The sequence below is a fragment of the Cupressus sempervirens genome, chromosome 5 (genome assembly GCF_028749045.1).
Source record: "Cupressus sempervirens isolate cs-2001-9-10 chromosome 5, ASM2874904v1, whole genome shotgun sequence".
Taxonomy (NCBI): domain Eukaryota; kingdom Viridiplantae; phylum Streptophyta; class Pinopsida; order Cupressales; family Cupressaceae; genus Cupressus; species Cupressus sempervirens.
The window spans coordinates 813,333,097-813,339,096 of NC_143122.1; positions in this window are offsets into that span (position 1 = coordinate 813,333,097).

Below are 6,000 nucleotides of genomic sequence, written 5' to 3' on the forward strand. Positions count from 1 at the left end.
ATCAAAAACTTTAGATCTTTCCATATAACTAAAAGTCCTTCAAAATATTGCAATTAAATCACCTAAGAAACAACTAGTACAAAGATTTAGATTCACCACTCACACATGTGAGAAATAAAACATAATTTGTCACTTGACAAATCTAAACCAAACCTTCAGATGTAGGAGAAATGCAAATTATCAAACCACTCTTGTAGATTTACAAACTTGGAAAAGAGAACACAAACTTATGTTCAGTCTTGACTCTGATTTTACAACAACACTTTGAAAACAACATCCAACTGAATTATTTGAAGATGAACACTCTTAGCAATACAATTTACACTCAACCTCAAAGCTAATTCTACAAATGGATAAAACTTCACTAGGGTGCATAACTTGGAGTAAGAAACTGGAAAGAAGATCAGAAAACTTACTACTACAAATCTTTTCCATGCACTTCTTCTATTGTATTGAATCTTCTCTTTCCAAATTCTCAAGGTTTGTCTACCATACCGGTTCAATATAGTCCCTAGAAGAGTTGCCATTTTGTTGATGTTTTGAAACATCATGGTTTCAAATTACCATGATGAGAACAAGATACATCTAGGGATAGCTACTTCCCATCTACAACATATCCTTTTAGACACTAGGCCAACTATAAGGCTAGATCCTTCTTCTACTTTAGGCTCTGCAAAACCTAGGCAGATGGACCTCTTAGATTCTTTATATGGTACCAGTTGTTCAAAAGCATACATTGAATCTTAAAAAAGCAAATAAAATCCTTAATCTTCTAACACTTATGCAAAGATCCCAGGCATGAAATAGCTAATAACATGGCCTAAGAAATTAATAAGCTAAGTGAGGGAATCCTTTTTAGTTCCTTCAACATTAAAGAGAAAGATATTTGATTAATGATGTTGATTTCAGAAAAACCCCAAATATGCAGCAGTAAGAACAAGTTGATCATGTAGCTGATTAGTGCCTTATCTATTGGGAAATTCCACAAATTAAACATATACATCTATGGTACTAGTGACATATTCCATACATCAAGATATCATATCTATCTTATCACTTTGTGAGTCAGACATCAATGTTCATGAATACCTCATTCTCATGAAGTATCCTTCTCAAATAAGAAGCAAGCCTGTCAAATACATCAAGCATTTACTTGGCCTTTATTCCAAAAGTGAAATATATCAGACATACAACCTTAATGGGATGCAAATGGGTCTCATTTATTTTTCCCTAAACTTCAAAACATTATAGATTATAGAGATAGGAGACAAGAATCAGAATGAAACTAAGAGATTCCTTCTCATTTGTATTCATTTCTTTGAAACTATACATTTAGTTGCATGTAAAATAATTCATAAAACCACTAAGTAGATCAGAACTAGCTATATTATCTTAGCTACTATTTTTCATACAAGAGAAATATGTTAAAGAATGTGGTGGAATCATAGCTCTGGATCCAACAATGTGGTCTCACAGACAAACTGCAACCAACATGGTATCATAGTAGTGAGAATTTTTCTCCAAAACTGGAACCCTTACAATGAATCAGAAAGAGAGAGATATAGGAGAAGAATGAAATACAAAATCTCATCTAGAAGTCTTCTTAAGATCATCTCACATATTGGAATCATTTTGAAACATTAATGCAACTCTCAAGGCTCATTTTTAATCTCTTTTGCAAACTACCAGTTTCGTGCCAAGAGGTCTTCTTAGTGGCTTTAAAAAATGACCAAACCACCTAACCAAGCCATAAAAACTAACATATTGATTTTTTTCTCAAAAATATTTTACCCTACCAAATCTCATCTCATGAGGACACCTAGGTCAAAAGATATTGACCGTCAAAGTTGCCTACAAGCAAACATGTCAAAAAATAGTAAATCGTGTTCGAATTTGACTTTGAAAATAGGACAAACTAATACTTTGGGGCACAAAAATTGAGGAACTGGTTCACTGTCATGGAGAATATGAATCTATGATTTGGCCTAATGACAAATAATAGGGTGCACTTAGAAAATAGTCAAACTGGGCTACTTGGATTTGCAGAATTGGAAACACTGGCAAAAAAGTGATTTTCTCAAACGAAATGGACTTGGGAAAGTGTGCAAACAAATTTGTCAAGACTTGCAAACTGACACACTTAAATAATTTTTAGAGTATAAAATAGTGGTACAATCTATTTGGTTTAGGAAAACATGTATTTAGAGTTATGGTATCCCAAAAGGGTGTACTGACCAATCTGCACTTTATGACACCAGTAAAACTTTACAAATTGCAAATGAAATCACATTTGAAATTTGATCAAACAGATTCATCATAAACTCAAATTAGAAACATAAAAAGTCTCTGACCTTTAGAATGTATTGCAAAAGTAATTATCTCATTTTTGTCAACTGGGTCAAAGATATAACTGGTCAAATAGGGCTTCCTAGAATTCTGAACAATTAGAATCAACATGACAACTATAAACAACCAACTTTGAGGGATTCAAAACCTAGTCACAACATATCAAAATGACTTGAAAATATTTTTCAATATTTATGGAAAGGTTATAATCTTGACATCTCTTGAGTACCATTTCTAAATTGGCTTTTGCTTCCTCAAAAGTGGCCCCATAAATAGTAAAATCATCCATGTAGATCTCCATATAGTTAGCAAATATATTGGAAAAGATATTGATGATAGCTTTTTGAAATGTGGCTAGGGCATTGCACAAGCCAAAAGGTAAAATTGAATAGGAAAACGTTCCCTAGGGGCAAGTAAAAGTTTTTTTTCTTGATCCTCAAGAGCTATTTGTATCTAATTGTAACCACTGAAACCATCCAAAAAAGAAAAATATGTTTTACTAGCTAGGTTGTCAAGGACTTGGTCTATAAAGATCAAGGGAAAAAGGTCTTTCTTAGTGGTTGAATTGATCTCCCTATAATCTACACAAACCTGCCATTTTCCTCCCTTCTTAGGTACTATAACCAGGGGTGAGACCCATTGACTATTAGAGATGGGGTATATAAAATGAGTACTTAGTAGTTTCTGCAATTCATTCTTAACTATATCTTTTAAAATAGGGTTAACTCTCCTTTGAGGCTATCAAATAGGTTTAAATTTAGGGCTAATGTAAATCTTGTGAGTGTAAAGCATAGGATCTAATCCTTTCATGTCCATGTTATCCCAAGTGAATTATCTCATATTCTCCTACAGTAACTACAACATAACTTTCTACTGGGAGGGTGATAAGGCATTGTTCACATTCAATTATTTTCCTAGACCAACTTCCATCTTAATAATCTTATCTGCCATGAATAATTGGGTAAAAGGAGAAGAATCCATCTCATGAGGTAATAGTGAGTGGAGAAACTATGAAGATTTTGAATGATGTGGTGAATCCATGGTTGGTAATATGGTCTCTAAGATACATGTAGCTTGAGGACACACTTGAGACTCTATTCCATATTCATTTTGAATAATAGATGAGATTATTTCATCTTCTTCTTGAGAAGCTATAAATGATTCTCTACCTATAATCATCGATTGATGGATGGAATTGATGTCTAGATCATTATCACCCAAGTTTGGCTAGACTACCTGATCATCTTGTAGCAACGGTTGGGTAGGGGAGTATAAAGTCAAATTCTTAGTATTGATACCATTAGATATTGTCATTTTCTCAAACTGACAAGCTATATAGGCATCTACAGTAGCTAACCATGGTCATCCCAAGATTAAAGGATACCCACCCATGTTATCTTTTGGGGAGAGGACAACAAAATCAATTGGATGCTCCTAAGAGTTCAAGGTGATTATGGCATCTTCTATCATCTCATGTGGCTTAATAGTAGAACTATCAGCAAGTTGAAGTATGGTGGGTGTCTCTCTGAGGCCAATGATATGTAGTTGAGACAACACCTCCTTTGTCATGACATTTATAGATGCTCCTAAGTGAACTAAATCATTTTTAACTTGGGTTCCATGGATAGTAACTATAACTACAAGACTCCTAGTGTCAGAGTATTTAGGTATGTATTTAATTTCTCCAAGATCAAATTAGAAAACTATCCTAGGACATGAATGGTTTTTGGATCTTTCTTCTTCCTTCATGGTTATTTAATACATGCTTCCTTAATAGCTTTAGTATAGGAAGGGACTTCCTTGATAGCATCTATTAATGGTATTTTTACTGTCATATGATTTAGTTGATTAAGAAAATTAATGGCTGCATGGTTTTTTGTAGGTAGGCTTTGTTCCATCAACCTATGGGGGAATGGAGGTTCTTTGGCTACGGAAGAGGTCTTCTTATTTGAATCATCTTTTTGCTCAGCTGGAGAATCTTCAACTTTAGTTATTATAGACTTTTGGGGTGATGGGAGAGTAATGCCTAACCTTAAGTGAATATCATTCAAGGAAATAACATAGCTTTATTGCTGAGCCTATGGTTTAGTATTTTTTAGATTAGGATTAGGCTGAGCTAGTAGCTAGGTCTACTTGGGAGGAGTATTAGTGTCTATAGGAGGAGGAATTAGAGCTTACTGCTAAGGTGGTGGCATTAAAGCTTGTTGACTAGGTTGGTTATTCCAACCCTACTGAGGTTGTTGCCAATCTTGTTGGGTTTGTTTCCAACCTTCCTGGGGTTGTTGCCAAATATTATTATTCTCGCTAAAACTAGTATTCTGAGGATTTTTCTATTGATTTTTACTATTTAAATTTTGAAGAGGATCTTGTGGCATACCTTGTCTATGAGCCCATGGCCTTTTTTGAAAAGCATAGAGCACTTCTCCATTTTCATCAATGGCTTTGAACTCAGTAGGCATTGGTTGTGACTCTAGACTTGGAACACAGTTCCATGTTCTCTTTCTTTTCCCTACAATGTGGAAAATATTTAGCTAGCATGGCATCAACTTCATCTTTCTTTCTTCTCTCTTGCATGGTATCCAACTAAGTGTCTACATCATTAATGATGTCTTGCTTGAAATCTATCAGCAACTTAGATAACTCCATCTTGGATACCCCTGAACCACCATTAGTTTTTTGTGGTAGGTCTTTAAGCCCCCTACCTTTATTTGTAATATCCCTAGAATAGTTCATACATATACTCTATATTGTTGGCATTAAGTTATTATTTCCATTAGTGACAAAACTTATCTATATCAGTAGAGCTACCATGCTCAGTACTTAGTTTCCTACACTCACCAAGCTTCACAGTTTACACTGAGCATCTATAGTGTATACCAAGCATTCAGTGGTTACCTTGAAGGTTCATCACTTAAGTAGTTCATACCAAGAATTCATGAAGCTACCATGTGGGTGTGCAGCTCAGAAGTATCTACCAAGTTTCATAGTTTACACCGAGTATCTCAATATCTATCGAGCAGTCTGACTATGTCATGGGAATCCAGTGTTTACTGAGCGATGGAAGTGTAATGTTTACTGAGTGATGGAAGTGTAACATTAATTGAGTGATGGAAGTGTAACATTTATCGAGTGATGGAAGTGCAGTGTTTACCAAGTAATGAAAGTGTAGTGTTTACCAAGTGAAAGCAAGGTAAACAAAGGATTTAGTTTTTAACGAGTGACACTACATCTACCAAGTCACCTGTGGTTATCGAGTTTAGAACTATGTCAAGTGATTAGTATGGAACGAGCCTTCACTTCTATCGAGTGCATGATGATGCCAAGTAATGCAGTGGACGCTGAGTATCAGAAGGTCACTGAGTCAGTTCAATAAACCTGAGTTATTTACTATTCTGTCGACTCAGTAATGTTGTGTTCACTTGTGTTATGGCCAACCTTGCAATTGTAATTATTGGAATGGTATATATGTAATGTATTATATCATTTGCAAGATGTATGGTATATGGATGAGAGTATCAAGAGAGACATGTAATGTTTTGAGAAGTGTAAATGTGAATTAGCAAAAGAGTAGAATATTCAGCAAGCTCTACAAGGAGCAGTATAGTTTCATCAGTCACAAGAGGTGATCTATACTTCAAGGATCTAATCAGAAAA